This window comes from Ornithorhynchus anatinus, chromosome 4 (assembly GCF_004115215.2).
Source record: "Ornithorhynchus anatinus isolate Pmale09 chromosome 4, mOrnAna1.pri.v4, whole genome shotgun sequence".
NCBI classification, from domain to species: domain Eukaryota; kingdom Metazoa; phylum Chordata; class Mammalia; order Monotremata; family Ornithorhynchidae; genus Ornithorhynchus; species Ornithorhynchus anatinus.
In genome coordinates this window covers 74,195,996-74,214,466 of record NC_041731.1, presented here as the reverse complement: position 1 = coordinate 74,214,466, position 18,471 = coordinate 74,195,996, and the positions used below count along the sequence as shown (strand labels likewise).

At 39.7% G+C, this 18,471-nt stretch overlaps 1 non-coding gene across 1 annotated transcript; it reads right to left on the bottom strand.

The window, feature by feature from the left end:
• Positions 1-986: 986 nt before the first annotated feature.
• LOC114811890 lies at positions 987-1,124 on the bottom strand. The gene has a single exon (XR_003759586.1). It is a non-coding gene; the product is annotated as a small nucleolar RNA SNORA7 (small nucleolar RNA).
• Positions 1,125-18,471: the final 17,347 nt, after the last annotated feature.

Genomic DNA, 18,471 nt, shown 5'->3' with positions numbered 1-18,471 from the left:
GTTGACACCCATTCTTAGCACTTATGTACATGTGTGTATATCACCCTATTTATTTTGTTAATGAGGTGTACATCCCCTTGATTCTATTTATTGCGATTAAGTTGTCTTGTTTTTGTCCATCTGTCTCCCCCGATTAGACTGTAAGCCTGTCAATGGGCAGGGATTGTCTCTATCTGTTGTCGAATTGTACATTCCAAGCGCTTAGTACAGTCCTCTGCACATTGTAAGCGCTCAAATGCTATTGAATGAATGAATATCCAATTTTACATTCAATTGTGACTTATTGTAATGTATTTCACCCTTATCTATTCACTGTACTACTCATATAATACTTGTTGTTCCTCCTGCTCTATTTGTCACTGTATTTTGTAATAATAATGTTGGTATTTGTTAAGTGCTTACTATGTGCAGAGCACTGTTCTAAGTGCTGGGGTAGATACAGGGTGATCAGGTTGTCCCACGTGAGGCTCACAGTCTTCATCCCCATTTTACAGATGAGGTAAATGAGGCACAGAGAAGTTAAGTGACTTGACCACAGTCACAGCTGACAAGTGGCAGAGCTGGGATTCGAACCCATGACCTCTGACTCCCAAGCCCAGGCTCTTTCCACTTAGCCATGCTGCTTCTCTAGCAAGGAAAATCTCCAGATTTTGTATATCTGGCTAGCTCACTGACATCCTATGAGTAGAAAAAGGATCTTTTGCTTCCGTCCATACTTTTCACAGTGCTAAGTAGAGTGTTTTGAGATCAGTAGATGATCAATAAATGTCTTATACTGTCTAGTCATCTCTGACCCATAGTGTCACCATGGACATATCTCCCAGAATGCCCCATCTCTATCTGCAATTTTTATGGTAGTGTATCCATAGAGTTTTCTTGGTAAAAATATGGAAGTGGTTTACCATCTTCTCCTTCCATGCAGTAAACTTGAGTCTCCATCCTCAATTCTTTCCCATGCCACTGCTGCCCAGCACAAGGGAGTCTTGACTTGTAGCAAATTGCCTTCCACTCACTAGCCACTGGCCCAGCTAAGAATGGAATAGGTATGCCTCTGCTTGGCTCTCCCTCCCATAGTTGAGATTGGTAGAGTACTGAAAACTCTCCAGATGTGAACCTGAGAGGGTGGATCAATAAATACCAGGGACAAATTTATGATTGTGAGTTGTATTTGCAGCATCAGGGCTGCCTCCTGCTCTTTTATCCACTGTCTCTTGTAGCTTACTTTCATCCTGCTTATGGCCTTAGTCATAATATATACGATTGTGCTAGACTCATTAATACATTCATTTTACTGTCTTTAGGGAAGATCCTGTTTTCCTGTGATATTTTCAGCCATGTCCCCTCCCACCTATCTACTCCCGCACCCCAAATTCCATTTGCATCTTTTGCTGAAAACTTACCTGTATTACAGAAATATTTAAAATGAGTATTTGTGGGGGGTGGTTTGATAAGTGCATTTTATATTTGCATGGATTCTCTTTGGTTGAAACTGGTAGCATACATTGTCCCTATTTACTGGTACATAAAACAGTATTTTAGTTTAAAAAAAGAAAAAGGTTCATCCATTTATGTAACTTTGGGCATTGCTTTTGTGAACCACTTTTTTTGAAAATGGATGTCTTCTGAGCTTAGTAGTGAATCAAGACTTAAACTGCATGTTTTTGTTAGTCCAATGAGTCAAAAAAGCGATTTAAGCAAGAAATGATCTCATGAACCAAATAATTCTGTTTCTTTCCACTTCATGTCTACTGGTGCCAATAATTCTAAATAATTCATATTGTCACAATTGTTAAATTGAACGTGGTCAGAAAGAATATATGCTTAATTCAAAATCCCTCTCAAATAAAACCAACTTTTCAACTGGATTGAAGATTACCCATACAGTTAATAAAGCCACAGACAAAAAGCATAAATTACCGCCTTAGACCTACAAAAATCAAGTATTTTTAAGAAAAAACAAAGCACCCATCCTATCACTCTTTAGAACCATGATCGTTTCTTTCTTTAAATCATTTGAATACATCTACTAAGGCTTGGCCCTAAAGTGGATTTTTCATTAACCAAAAGCATAAGAGAGGATATATTTAAGGGACTGTCATAGGAATATAGGCTCCATTGCTTTCCTTTTTAAATCTTAGACCACTTTTTAAATGAAACAACTCACAATTACAGAAAGATAATGGCACTGTCAAAGAATATGAGTACAGTAATATAAAATGCACCTAGCTTGTACATAGCTGAATTCTCCTCTCTTGAGCTCAAGAGGTGGAAAAACTCTTTCAGGCACTCTCCCAATTTTGTCTCTGAGTGAAGAAGTTTTTGTCTGTAATTTTAGTGAGTCTTGCCCTGCTAAACTATAAACTTCTCAAGGACGGGAGCCATGCCTACCAATTTTTTTGTAACTATAAAGTACTTACTACAGTTTGCTGCTTACAGTAGGTGATCAACAAATGCTATTGGTTGTTATTGGGTTCTAGGCTGGAGTCTTTGCCAGAGAGTGGGAGATTCCAATAGACACCAACAACACTTGGCTCTGGCCATTGCTGACTTTAAGGAAACTGCTATAGTAGGCAGGTTATTAATAATCTTAACAGAATTGCCTCACATGTCCCGCTGAGCCTACCCTTAACAAAATTGTCAAACACTGTTCATTCAGTCTATTTATTTGGGACAAGTCAAGGCGTGCCATGTCTCTAATGTGGGGTGGGGGTTTGGGTCATCTCTTACTAAGAGATGGATTTCCCAAAAGGCACCTGACCTAGAGTGGCAAAAGTATGGGAATTGTAGGAGAAATGGGGGTAGCCTCACAGGGTGGAGGTTTTGAGCCAGAGGTCAGAAAGAAAGATAATGGGGCACAGTGAGTCTGTTTGAGAGGAAAAATGGTGAGGTGGGGTGTAGTGGGATAAAAGAATGGGTTTTGTAGGAGGGAGATAGTTGAGTGTTTTAATGCAAATAGGTAGTTTCTGCATGATGCAGAAAGGAATGACTAACCATCAAAAATACCTTAAGGAATGGGTAGGCTATGTACAGAATAATGTTTTTTTTTCTTTTAAATGACCCAAGAAGCAAAGTAAAGAATCTACTGCAGAGGGGAAAGGCCAGACTAGAGAGACCAGTCTGGATGAGGACACACAAAATGCTGTGGAGTAAAAAAAAAATGAAAGGATTTTGCAACAGAATATATTTGAGTATTGAAAAAGGAAGAAGTCATGATTATTGCCAGGGCTTGGGACTGCAGAAAGAAAGAAGATTGTAATGTGAACAATATTACTAAAAACATTAGGTGGAGGAGAAAATTTGGAAGAAAACTGAGTTCAGTTTTAGACTGCTGAATTTACGGTGTTGGCAGGATAGCCATATGAAGGGAGGAAATAGGATATGTGGAATTCAGGAGAAGGGAAATCATAGTTAGAAAAGAAAGTGAAGAAAAGTAGGCACATTTATTTTAAAAGATGAGTAGATGGGGTTAAAGGCACATATAGAACTGAATTTAAGAGCAGATGGGAGAAATCCTCTTCAAAGCTGGCTGGGAAAGAGCAAAGCCCAGATTTAGGGGAGGGAGGGCACTAGGATGTTGAAGGGAAGACTTTGGGAGCTCTTTCCTGGTGGTATTGATTTTTATCAGCAGTGTTATTGGAAAGTCTTCAGGGTAAAAGAAGAGCAAGATCAGGGCACTGGAGGTTTTGCGAGGGAGTGGCCAAGGTCTGCAGTAGTTCATAAAAATAAGTGTCATATGTTAATTGGTTACTATGTGTGTGCAAGCCCTGAATTGGGGTAGATAATATACGATCAGATCAACCACAGTCCCTGATTCACATGGAGCTCATAGTGTGAGGAAGGAAGAATAGATATTGAATCCCCATTACACATATGAGGAAACTGAAGCACAGAGAAATCAAGTTATGTGCCCAATAATAGCAGGCAAGGGTTGGATCTGTGATTAAAATCCTGGTCTCTTCACATTCATGTCTGTTTCTTTGTCCCCCACTATGCTATGGTATTCTTGTGAAACTAGTAAAATTTCAGTGCTTCCCTTGTATATTAGACACGTGCATCTTCTTGAATGCCAAGATACTGGAATTGAGGGCTAGAACAGCCCCAGGGGGAGCTGGGGATTGAGGTGGATGGCATATGACAGGTGACAAGGGATGAAAAATAATGCAATGGAGCAGAAGGAAGAGCAGAGGGAAAAAGGGAAGAGTTTGAATGAGCTGAAGAGGGCTTGATATCTGGATCTCAACTAACAGTTCTGTGCCATGAGTTCAGGAGTAGAATAAGTATACATGCAAATATGACTCAGGGCTGGGGTTGGTGGTACCAGATGAGTGAAGGGATTGTGGGACAACGGACTTGAGTTTGGTCGTGAAGGGGGAGGTGAAGGTGTGGATTTGTATATTGAGAGGTTTGGGAAGAAATCCAAGAGGGGCATGATGCCCAGTGGTAAGTGGAGCGGATGTTAAAAATCTGAAGTCGCTGTGCAGGAAAGTTATGTGTGTGGTGAAGAGGGATGGGGAAGAGATGGCAAATTAGATTGTGATTAGAGAGTGCTAATTCAGAGTTGGTGGGCTGAGAAAAGTGCAATGAGCACATGGCCTAATGGACAGAGCACAGGAATCAGAAATACCTGGGTTCTAATCCCTGCTCTTCTGTTTGTCTGCTGAGTGATCTTGGACGAGTCACTTAAGTCTCTGTTCCTGTTACGTCATCTGTAAAATGGGAATTAAGACTATAAGCCCCATGTGGGACATGGACTGTATCCCACCTGATTATCTTGTATCTACCTAGCGTTTAGTACAGTGCCTGGCACATAATGAGCACTTGATACGTAACATAAAAATTGACCAGTGATGACAAGATACAGTGTGTTTTGATGTTGGCCTGGTGGGATATTGAGGTGGGTGATGCAGGAGGTATCCTGTATATGAGGAGTGAGAAAAATGTGGATGGTTGCAGGGATCATTGGGAATGTCTAAATGGATGCCACAGTCCCTGAGGGTCAGTACGGGGGAGGAGAATGAGAGAAGGATGGAGTCACTCTCAAAAACAGGAGCAACCTGAGGGTATGACTAGATCAGGGATGTTTCTTTGATCTAGGGATTGTGGTGGGTAGAAGGGAAGATGATGGATGGGGAGGGGCTGTTTAGGGGGCAAGGAGAAGCCCAAATGCTTACCCCTTTCCCACAGGTCTGGCAAAGATGACTCAGTCACAGTCAATTGTATTTACTGGGCAATTACTGTTTGCTGAGCATAGTACTAAATGTTTGAGAAGTGGCGTGGCTCAATGGAAATAGCCCGGGCTTGGGAGTCAGAGGTCATGGGTTAAAATCCCAGCTCAGCCACTTGTCAGCTGTGTGACTTTGGGCAAGTCACTTCACTGTGCCTCAGTTAACCCATCTGTAAAATGGGGATGAAGACTATGAGCCCCACGTGGGACAACCTGATCACCTTGCATCCTCCCCAGTGCTTAGAACAGTGCTTTGCACATAGTAAGTGCTTAAGAAATGCCATTTTTATTATTATTCAAATATAACATTAAACAGACGCATTTCCTACCCACAATGAGTACAAGACGAAGAAGAGTTTAGAAGACTAAATTAAGGACCAAGCACTTAGTACATTCTTCTGCACACAGTAAGTGCTCAGTAAATGTCATTGATTTGGCTTAGAAGAGATGATTTAGTTGTCCAAGATTACAAGGAAATTGAGCAAAGGGAGAGTTTAGATTGTAAGTCCCTTAAGGACAGAAAACATCTCTCTTCCTACTTTTGTCTCCTACTATTCAAGCCATCACTAAATCCTGTCAGTTCTACCTTCAAAACATTGCCAAAATCCTCCACTTCCTCTCTGTCTAAATTGCTACCACATTAATGCATGCACTTATCCTATCCTGCCTTGATTATTATATCAGCCTACTTGCTGACCTCCCTGCCTCCTGTCTCTCCCCACTCCAGTCCATACTCCCTTCTGCTGCCTGAATCATTTTCCCCCAGATGTGTTCAGAACATGTTTCCCCACTTCTCAAGAAACTCCAGTGGCTGCCTATCCATCACCACTTGAAAAACTCCTCACCATTGACTTTAAGGCACTTAATCACCTTGCCCCCCTCCTACCTCACCTCGCTACTCTTATACCACCCAACCTGCACACTTTGCTCCTCTAATCCTAACCTTCTCACTGTTCCTCCATTTCTTGTCTCGCCCCACCTACCTCTTGCTCACATCCTACCTCTGGCCTGACATACCCTCCTTCCTCATATCAGACAGGTATTTTCTTTCCCCCACTTTAAAACCTTATTGAAGGCACATCTCCTCCAAGAAGCCTTCTCTGACTAAGCCCTCCTCTCCTCTTATCCCACTCCCTTCTTCACTGCTCTTACTTGTTCCTTCATTCATCCTCCCTCCCATCCCCACAGCACATATGTTTATATCTGTAATATATTCATTTATTTTAGTGTCTGTCTCCCCCTCTAGACTGTGAGCTCATGGACAGGAATATGTCTGTTGTACTGTCCCGAGTGCTTAGTACAGTGCTTTGCACACAATAAATTTTCAATAAATAAGATTGAATGAATGCATGTAAAAGAGAGAAAACAATTCTTTTTCTTCACCATTTTCCGCTTGAGATGGGCACAGGACATTCAATTAGTGGAACCAAGATTGGTCCATCACTGAACCAGGAGGAAGAGAACTCCGAGGAAGCAGAATAATTCTCTTTTTCTCTATTGTTCTCCACACTGATGATTCCTTGCTTTACTGTTTCCACTTTTCCTATGAACATAGTTTTCAGCTCTTCACCATTCACTTCTCTTCTAGCCATTCACTCTGATCTTCCAACATTAGTCAATCATTCATATTTGAGTGCTTACTCTGTGCAGAGTACTTTACTAAGCATTTGAGAGAAAACAATCCAACAAAGTTGTTAGATATAATCCCTGCCCACAACAAGCTTACAGTATGAACCTCTTTCTCTCAACATTATCTCTGTCTTTCTCTCTGTTTGTCCCTCTCTTCCATTCAATTTGAAATCACCATTCAAATATTTATTAATTTCATCGTGATCTTTGGAAATGCATATGAATGAATGAATATTCAATGATATTTATTGAGCACTTTCTGTAGGCAAAGCATTGCCAGGCAATGAGGAAGTCCCCCCCGCCCCATTCCTCTGGGAGATCACAGTCTAAAAATTGAGGAAAGGTTGAGCTGATGAAGATAAAACATTCAAACATAAGGACAACAATAGAGCAGTAGAACTTTGTGGCTAGGGAGGGTTCTTCCCTGCTTAGATGGGGGAGTTTATCCAAAGTCGAATAGTTACAGGCTGAGTCATCCCACCATTCAAATGGCATGCAGGGAGTTGGGGGCAGCATCTGCCTCGAGTGGTGTGCTTCAGTTCTTCCATGGTAAGGGAGAATCTGAGAACAAGTACTGTTGATGTAGCAATCACCTCTGGAGCAAGACATCTGGAAGCTAAGAATATGTTTCTAATTTTCAGAACCCAAGATGAAACCTAGATAAAAGAACTCAGCTCCAATATATAGATCCAGGGTATTTTTGCTGAAGCAAGGTACTTCATATAGATGAAAGTGGGTTATCTAAATATATGAATGTTGTAGATATAAATAAGTGAAGCAGTCATTTAAGGTCTACAGAAACATGATGGACATTTCCCTTATGTTATTGATTTGTTAAGGTTCTGGGCATTATTCACCTTTTCTCCTTTCATTAATGCCATGAAATTAATTTTCTTGTCTACATGCTTTTTTTTCATATTTAAATGGTCATGAAAACCTAAGCTACCTATGACAATTCAGGATACTTGCCTGATTTAATGTGAGAAAATGTCATTTTTCTGGCTTGATTTTATCCAAGATTTTTATTTTCAGTTATTTTGCAAAAAGACCTCAGTGACCTTGCATCATTTCCTAGTAACAAAGGAAGAAATCTGAACATATGTGGTTAATCAGGTGTGTATATATATATATTAGTAGTTGTCAAAGCAAAGCATCTACTAATATGAACCATGTTTCTCCAGCTCAGAGTAAATAGCTCGCAATTTCTCTTCCCCATTTTATTTATTTCTACTGAATATTCTGCCCTCTTTCCTTTCAATTAAAAAGTTTACATATTGGGCTTCCAGCCTCTAAGGAATTTATTTTTATAATGTCCTTACAAGAAGTCTCCCAGTATTTCATCCCTGGACCTCTCACCCACATCCTCTCATCTGGCTGGACCACCTTTTCTCTTCGTATCCTGCAGACAGTCTCTCCCCACCTTCAAAATAAGTAGCATGGCCTAGTGGATCATACAGGGGGCGTGGGAGTCAGAAGGACCTGGGTTCTAATCTTGGCTCCACCACTTATCTGCTGTGTAACCTTGGGCAAATCATTTACATTCTCTTTGCCAAAGTTACCTCATCTGTAAAATGGAGATTGACTGTGAATCTCATGTGACACATGGATTGTGTGCAACCTGACTAGCTTGTGTCTACCCTAGTTCTTACTACAGTGCCTGGCACCTAGTAAGTTCTTAACAAATACCATTGGGAAATGATCCTTATTAAACGAATATCTCCTCCAGGAAGCCTTCCCTGACTAAGCCCTCATTTCCTCTTCCCCATTCCCTTCTGTGTTGCCCTAGCACTTGGATTTGCACCCTTTATTCAACCCTCCCTCAGGTCCACACTACTTATGTGCATATACATAATTTATATGTCAGTGTCTGTCTCCTCCTGTAGATGGTAGACAGATTTCCTGCCCAAAATGACTTTACCAACTCTATTATATTGTAATCTCTCAAGCTCTTAGTACAGTATTCTGCACACAGAAAGCACTCAAATATAATCTGGATATTGATTGACCTGGATGTTCAGTACAGAAAAATAACAGAAGCCTAGAAATAAGAATATTCTTATCCAGATCATGCATTCCCCAGTTTATAATCACCCTGAAGATGAAACCTGCATTTTTTTTTAATGCCTTTCCATGTGCATAAATCCAACCCAGTTTGATGTTCTGGCTAAACACCATAGATAAAGGAATCTGTCCCTGACCTCTAATCCATTCAATGATGAAACTTCTGGCTGTTAAGGTGTTGGCTTTCAAGCACTCAATCAACTTGCCCCCTCCTATCTTATCTCTCTGATTTCTGGTTACAACCTAGCATTCTCACTTTGTTCCTCTAATTCCAACCTTCTCACTGTCCCTCAGTCTCATCTACCTCACTGCCAACCTCTTATCACCATCCTGCACTGGCCTGGAACGCCCTTCTTTTTCATATGAGTAAAACTATCACTCTCCCCAACTTCAAAGACTTATTCAAATCCCATCTCCTCCAAGAAGCCTTCCCTGACTAAACTCTCTTTCCTCTACTCTGTCTCCCTTCTCTGCTGCCCTTGAACCTGGATTTGCACCCTTAATCACCCCACTCTCAGCCCCACAGAATTAACTTATATAGCCATAATTTATAGTAATGTCTATGTCCCCCTTTAGACTGTTAAGCTTCTTGGGGACAGGGAACATGTCTACGAGCTCTTATATATTGTACTCTCCCAAGTGTTTATTATAGTGCTTTGTGCACAATAAATGCTCAATGAATATGATTGATTGAAAGAAGTCTGATCAGACCACCAAATGTGGCAACTAAGAGTCCAAGTGAATTTAGAATGGATGGAGATGCCAATGAGTTAGTTGCATCTCATTGAGGAATTGTCAGATGAAGACCTCATTGTATATGCAAATGCATCATTTAAAGTTGCCAAAACAGATGGATCAAATGTTTATGATCTCACTCCCATCAGCTAAAATTTTGGAATTAAAAAGACTTAAATTGCAAGACAGGAGGTGAATTTTTAAGTACATTTTAAAAAGAAGGTCCTAATGGAGAAAGAAGAAGTTGTGTGCAGAGCTGATCAGGAGGAGTTAGCCTGCTCAGAGGTACTTAAATGAAAATAAGATGGACAGCATAAACTGTATTACTTCTTCACTAAATTTGAAAAACTATCATAGTCAGCAGAATAGTCTTCTGCTTTCCATCCTCCTGCGAAGACTTATCATCCTACTGTGATTCCTGATTTATTCAGCACACTCAGTTGTTCTATATTGTGGGGATTATGTCCTTGATGAGCATCCCAAGGAGGTAAAACTAGTCTTATACTGCTCCCACTCTTTAGTGCCATATGCATCCACACAACTGCTTCCTCTGACACTGCAACTACGGTTCTATCACGATAAAATCCCTTGTCAAAAGAACATCTGTTGCTTTCTTTATCAATTTATCAATACACATAAAGAAAACATTCATTATGGAAGAATTGAATGTATTGCAATGTTATGCTTTGAATTGAACCAAAAATTAAGCCATAGTTTGTCATTTATTACTAATAATTACAGCCTTTAAAGGAATTTTATGTTACTTTTCCAGAAGCTCTGTAATAAACTCAAATTCTTGTCAGTCTTTGGGTCAGTCAACGTAAACTATTATTCAACCATTTATGATTAAAAACACATTTTCAGGGAACATAACCCATTTGAATCTTAGGGTACTTTTCAAGAAAGAATGAAAGGAAAATTCAGGTGATGGTCAGACTACAAAAATAGTAACCTGTAGTTTGTAGAAATGAGAGGAGCATAAAATGACATACCCCTGGAATATTCTAGAAGATAAAAAAAAATCTGATGATGAATATCCATGAAGATAATTTTGGACTCAAAGGAATTTGTGGTTTAAAAATAGGCAATGGAATGAAGAGAAGTTATGATTAGGAGAAATGAGAGGAATATAAAATAACAGACCCCTGGAATATTCTAGAAAAGAAAAATTCTGATTATCATGAATATCCATGAAAAAAATTTGACTCAAAGGAATTTGACATTTAAAAATAAGCAGATGCAATGAAGTTGTGAATTCTATTTGGAAGAAAGGAGTCTGGAAAAATCATCACTATACTCATCACTACTCTCTGGAGATCAACTTCATCCTTTCAGAGACGACAAAATGAGGTTGATGGACCCTTTTAGCCACAAAGGTGAGGAAAGTTTTAGTTCCCCTCATTAAATGGAACAATTATTTTTTGGAAGGCCATTTAAATTGATTTCAGATTTTGTTACAGAAAACAGAAGAGGATGATGAACAAAACCTCTTAACATTAAAATGGAAGGGGCTAACATTAAGCAGTAGAATAGAAAGACTTCAAACTGCTAGAAAAATGAAAGGTAACTGTTTCGCCCAGGTTATCCTTTTGGATGGGTTGGTTGCACAGAGAAATTTAGAGGATTAAACTGAATGCCTTCATATAGAGGAAATTAAAAGTGATCTTTCTAGGAAAGATCAGGCAAATGTAAAATGGAAGGTTCATAATAATAATAATGTTGGTATTTGTTAAGCGCTTACTATGCGCAGAGCACTGTTCCAAACTCTGGGATAATACAGGCTAATCAGGTTGTCCCAAATGAGGCTCAAAGTCTTAATCCCTATTTTACAGATGAGGTAACTGAGGCACAGAGAAGTTAAGTGACTTGTCCACAGTCACACAGCTGACAAGTGGGAGAGCTAGGGTTCGAACCCATGACCTCTGACTCCCAAGCCCATGCTCTTTCCACTGAGCCACCTTGCTTCTCTACTAAGCATCATTGTATTAAGATCTCCTTGGTCACTTTCTTTAATCAAGGAGATTATTTATAAATACACAAAAGTTGTGGAAGTGTGCAAAGTCAATTTAATCTCCAATTTCCAAAGAGTGGGTATGCAGATAGAATTTCCTTGCTCTCCAGTAGTTTATTATAATTGGAAGTCCATGTGAGTTATTGATATTCCTGCTGTAATAACAAGTGAGAAACACTTGAGAGGCTGTGTGGCCTAGTAGATAGAACAAGGGCCTAGGAGTCAAGAGGGCCTGGGGTCTAATCCCATTCCAACACTTGTCTGCTCTGTGACCTCGGTCAAGTCACTTCACTTCTCTGTGCCTCAATCACCTCATCTGCAAAATGAGGGTAAAGACTGTGATCTCCATGTGGGTCAGGGACTGCGTCCAACCTAATTAGCTTATACCTACCCCAGTTCTTAGTACAGTGCCTTGAACATATGGTAAGTGCTTAAACACCATAAAAAAGACACTTTAAATCTTAATACTATGGCATTTAAGTAGTATTAGCCTATAGATATGTAACCAGTAGGTGTCCATTTTAGTTTGAGAGAAGGCAGGATGCTCTACTAAGCTGAAATTAAGAATAGGATGGAATCTTATTGCTTTACAGAAAGAGGCACAGGGCTGGAAGTCAGATTTTAGTTATAATTTCAGTTCTGTCCTAAGTCTGCTTATAATTTGGATAGGTCACCTAACCTCACTAAGCCTCAGTTCTTCATTTCGCTCAACTGGTTTTGTTTTTTTAATATACCAGCCCATAGTTTTGGATAATGTCAATAACTCTCTAGGAATTAAATTCCAGTTAGTTTCACCTTCCGGGGAGACTTGAGTCAAGCAAGCATAATAAAGACCTTTTTCTAGCTCCTTCGTTAAAGATCGAGGTACTTTCTGAACAGTGCAGCTCAGGCACCAACAAAGTTTCTAGGTAGTGCTGCTGACCTAAGCACCTGAGTAGAGATTTCCCATGCTTACTCTTTGCATAGGCTTTAGTTTATGGTAGAGGATATCCCACCTTGTAAACGGGCCACTGAATTTCTTGCCAGATACAGTCATCTCCACACTGGCAATGATGGCTGCTCAGCAGGAGTTGCTGCAACCATAGAAGAAAAATAGAATCACTTCTCTGTGACAGCAACAGTTACTGCCATTCTGCTGCCACTAATAATAATAATAATATTAATGATTCTGGCATTTAAGTGCTTGCTATGTGTAAAGCACTGTACTACGTTGTGGGGGCATACAAGGTGATCAGTTGTCCCATGTGGAGCTCACAGTCTTCATCCCCAATTTACAGATGAGGGAACTGAGGCACAGAGAAGTTACATGACTTGCCCAAAGTCACATAGCTGACAAGTGGCATAGCGGGGATTAGAACCCATGACCTCTTACTCCCAAGCCTGAGCTCTTTCCACTGAGCCATGCTAGCAGGCATGTTCTCATTCTCATGATCAACATTCTGGCCAACTCTGGGATGCCTCATGAATCTATCCTCCAAATGGTGTCAAATTCCTAAAATATGACTTTACTACCCATTTGCCCTAGGTTGTAAGCTCCCTGTGGACAGTGAATGTCTTTTTATTGTTATATTGTACTGTCCCAACCACAGTACAGTGCTCTGCACACAGTAAGCACTCAATATATATGATTGAATGAATTTGTTCTGCTCCCCCAGCGGTTAGTGCAGTTCTTATTAATAACAAGATAGTGGTATTGGATAAGCGCTTACTGTGTGTCAAGCACTGTTCTAAGTGCCGAGATAGATACAAGCTAATTATTTTGGACACAGTCCATGTCCCACACGGGGCTGATTGGGTCTTAATCCCATTTTACAGATGAGGTCACTGAGAAGTGAAGCCATTTGCCCATAGTCACACAGTAGACAAGTGGCAAGGCTGGGTTTAGAACCCTGGTCCGTCCGATTTCCAGGTTCTTGCTCTGTCAACTAGGCCATGCTGCTTCTTAGCATAGAATATTGTTTAAGAGGCACCATCATGTGATTTCTATTAGTGCTATGGAGCATGGAATCCTGACCATTAATTTTGTGAGTTGAATTGTGAAGGGCTTATAATGTTTGACAAACAAAACTTCCAGGAAACTATATTCTAGTTCTCTACTACTAATATCAAAGTAGAAGGATAAATAATTAAAGCAGTAATTTTTTCCTTGTAAAATTCTATTTTTTTCATTCTATTTTCACTAAAAGTTAATAAGGCTATGAAATCACAAGTTAGAGTAAGCATCTAAACTCTCAAATGCTTATTTCATCTTCAAATTTTAAGATTTATTCATCCCAGAATTGTTATAATAGATATCATTAGAGTCATCTAATTAGAGAACTGCTGTGAATAAATGTCCTAATGGATATAATTTCATTTATAATTGTATAAAAAATAAATGAACTTTTATCCAACAAAATTCAGTTCTATTTGTTAAACTGGTCTGCTTAATTTGACTTTCAGCTACTCTAAAGTCATCAATAAACACCCTACTTAAAAAAAACCAACAAACAAATAAACAAGAAACCTCAGTTGTATTCACAGAGAAAATCATTGCCAGCCACTGTTGCTAAAAAAGGACTAAAGCATAGGCTTCTTTGAACCCTGCTGTTTCATGATTTTTGTAGCATCACTAGTGCATGAAGATTTCTGTGAATCCTTTTAATTGTGTGAATACTAATCAGTATGAAGTCCCTTTTGATCTAACTTCCTCATTGCTTTGTAGTCAGTATTTAACCAAAACAATGGCAACTCCAGTAATAACTGAGGAGGAGAAATCTGTGGCGAAGGCAAGCAAGCTTTGATTTTTCTCTCCACTTTAAATAGTAAATGTACTCTCTCCAATAGAAATGCATTTCTTTTCATGCCTAAAATCCTAACTGCTACTTGAAAGACACTGATTGGTTTATTACATCGTGATGATACTTTTTATAGATTGGTAATGATCCACAACACTATCTGTTACATAAGTAGGAGTCTTTTAAGTGATTGCCCAAGGTCATACAGTGATGTGATTTATAACAGAAATTGGGATGGGGTTAGATTTCAGGAATAATAATTTCAGGAATAGGACTGGTGGCCTAATTATGGGCAGCAATGACAAATATTGGGAGAAAAAGACCACAGCACTTGTATATATTTGTACATATTTATTGCTCTATTTTATTAATGATGTGCATTCCTCTATGGTTCTATTTATCTATTTTGATGGTATTGATTTCTGTCTACTTGTTTTGTTGTCTGTCTCCCTCTTCTAGACTGTGAGCCAATTGTTGGGTATGGATTGTCTCTATCGGTTGCTGAATTGTACTTTCCAAGCGCTTAGTACAATACTGTGCTCTGCACAGAGTAAGCTCAATAAATACAATTGAATGAATGAATGAAAGAAACAGAAAAGGAAAACTACTCACTGAGACCTCTTCAGAAAATGAAGTTTGTCTCACCATCTTGCACTTTCCAGTATTCCAGCAAATTCCATTGTCTTGATTTATCTCTCCTGCTACACAACCTTCTCACCCAATTTCTGCTTTCCTCTGCAGACCTACTCAGGGACTGCTCTCCCTGCTGCTGCTCACCACTGTGCTGCCAGGGGCTCTTAGTGTTTACATGCACATGTAGCCTTTAAGGATCAATGAGGGAAGTGAAGAGGCCCAAATATGGTCACTTGCACCAATTTTGAAAACTTTCAGTTTCTGAAAGGTTGAGAAGCATCCTGACCTAATGGAAAGAACACAGTCCTTGGAGTCAGGGGTCAGGTGAACCTAGGTTCCAAACCCAGCTTTGCCACTTGCTTGCTCTGTGACCTTGGGCAAGTCACTTAAGTTCTCTGCGCCTCAGTTTCCTCACCTGTTAAATAGAGATAAATACCCATTCTCCTGCCTCCTTTGGCTTGAACCCATGTGAGACAGGGACTATATCCAAGCTGATCATCTTGTATCTACCCAGTGTTTAGTATGCTTCTTGGCACCATAATCATTTAACAAATGCCAGCTTTTTTATCCCCTTTGGTCTGAGCAGGTTGCAGGTAACTAATTGGGCTTCAAAAGCTGGTATTCAGAGCATCCATGAGTCATGGACCAGCTAAGTGACTGCGCCATCAAGGCTGGAACATCTGGTCACCTTTATTAGTCAATTCAATACACTAATACATGTCCTATGTGGAGAACTGTATTGTTTTAATCACAAACTGGATTTTCCATTTGTTCTGCACTGACATATAATTTGGCTCTCCCCATTTTTCTGAACAACTAGAATTCCACTGCTGAAACAGTTTATTATTATGGTTTCAATGCAGCATCTGGCATCAATATTGTGCTTATGAGATTGAAATAAGAAGAATGTTTTTACAACACAATATCTCTATGGGAGATTATAAGTAATATTCATATTTAAATTTGCTGTAGTTAAGATACATATTTCCATTTTGGACCCTTGAAATAAAGGTTGAATTGGGGTTTTAGTTTAACTGCTATTTTATGAAGAATTATTTTATAGTTCACTGCATGACAAATAGAGTTCATCAATGAGTGGAATGTGGGCCTCAGGGACAAAGGGAAAGGATTAGAAATGACTGGAAACTACACAAAAATATCCCAACATTAAGAAACCAAAACAAAGATCTGTTATAGGTTGTGATACATTATTTAAACTCTCTAAACTTGGATTAATATGCAATTAGGAGCAATTGTTCTGCTTTTATTACATCAGTTTACCCCAGCACCGACCTCTAATGGAGACCTGATTCTTTTGATTTTCAAGCAAATATAAGACAGGCCATACGGCACCAACTGTCAGGAACTTCAATAATGAAGAAAGAAATCAGTTGGGCCAAAGTATCCCTTCAGTTAACCTTTATGGGCCTCATTGTAGAAATGGAGGTTCCTTGTGTGTAATCAATCACTCAATCAATTGCATTTGAGTGTTTAATGCATGCAGAGCACTGTACTAAACACTTGGGTGGGTTCAATATAATAGTTCACACATCCCCTTCCCTCAGTGATCTTAGAATCTAAAGTGTAAGAAAGAAGTTGGGAAAATCAGTCTCCTCCAAACTGTAAGGTTCCCTAGACTGTAAACTCCTTGTGGGCAGTATACATGTCTACCAACTCTGTCTACAAACTCTGTTACATTGTTCTCTCTCGGTGTTTAGTATAGTGACCTGCACAACAGGAAGCATTCAGAAACATTGTGGCCTAATGGATAGAGCATGGGCCTGGAAGTCAGAAGGACCTAGGTTCTAATCCCAGCTCTGCCACTTGTCTTCTGTGTGGCCTTGGGCAAGTCACTTCACTTCTCTGGGCCTCAGTTACCTCATCTGTAAAATGGGAATTGAGGCTTTGAATCCCATGGGGGACATCAGTGGTATCCAACCTGATTAGCTTGTATCTACCTCAGAGCTTAGTAGTTCCTGGCACACAGTAAGTGCTTAAATTCCATAATAAAATAAAATAGTTCATTGATCCTTCCCAACAGGGGGAAACTGGCCTTTGGAATGACAGAATGAAAACACTGTGGAAATGTGGCTCCCTTCTTCATTCCCAGTGCATATGCTCTGTTGCAAAGGCAGTTCAGGAACCTTGATTTCTGCCAGAAAGTACAGAAGGACTTCAGATGGTGTAGACTGGCATAAAAGTGATTGGGAATTATACTGTATTTTCCTCAGTGAGAAATATTTGAGACATTCAAAAGTAACTAGAAAATATTTCCTCACCCAGGACACAATAAGCCTATGGAATGCAGGTTGGACAAAGGATGGTTGGTGTCCCCCTGTCCCCACCCCACAGCACTTATATATCTGTAATTTCTTTTATTTATATTGATGAATGCTTGTATTGATGTCTGTCTCGCTCTCTCTAGACTGTGAGCTTGTTGTTGACAGGGATTGTCACTCTTTGTTGCTGAATTGTACTTTCCCAAGCACTTAATACAGTGCTCTGCACATAGTAAGTGCTCAATAAATATGGCTGAATGAAAGAATAAATTTAGGATGATTAGTCTTCAGTGGAGTTAAAGTAGGGAAATTGGGGAGAAGTGTTACCTATATTAGATAATCCATAACTACTAGGTTTGTTTCTCCAAACCTCCAGTTGTGAATGTGGAAACAAAATTCTGGGCTAGAGAGCTCTTTGGACTCACCAAGTAAAGACATAGGTTTTGTTTTTATCATTTTTATCTAGCAGTTCAGGTTGAACTTGCACCTTTAGACTACTATGAAGCTTATCTTCTGTACATAAATTTGAGCCTGTTTACTTTTTGCTTCAAATTAGGATTAGAATTTAGGTCTCCCGACTACCAGTCCCATGCTTTTCCCACTAGACCACTCTTCCTCCCTGTCTGTAACTATCTCTCTCTAAATCCTGTTGGAATGCTGACTTACTGAGTCTATGATCACAGGGCTAAGTATTAGCCATCAAACTGCCCCATCCAATCACATTCATGTGTGGTTGCAGTTGTCATTATAGCCATGTACGGGGTGTGTGTGTATGCTTATCTGTATGCAACCCCATGAATAAGATTGGCAATAATAATATGATCTCAGTTCTGAACTCAGTCCTGAGGTGATAGCATTGAAGTTTCCTCTTTTGTCCTTCCTTCTATACTCTGGACCAGAACCTCCCCTTCCTCCATTGCTACCCATCTCTTCTGGCTCCAGGGAAGTATTACTTATTAGTATGGATCCCCAAATCCAAATCGATTCTGGAGGCCATGGTACACCCATCTCAGTGGTGTATTATTCTGGGGACTAAACAATCTGTATAGGAGTTCCAAGGCTGAGTGATTATTCCACCCCAAACCTTTGGATCTGGACTTACCCCATTTTGAAATATGTATC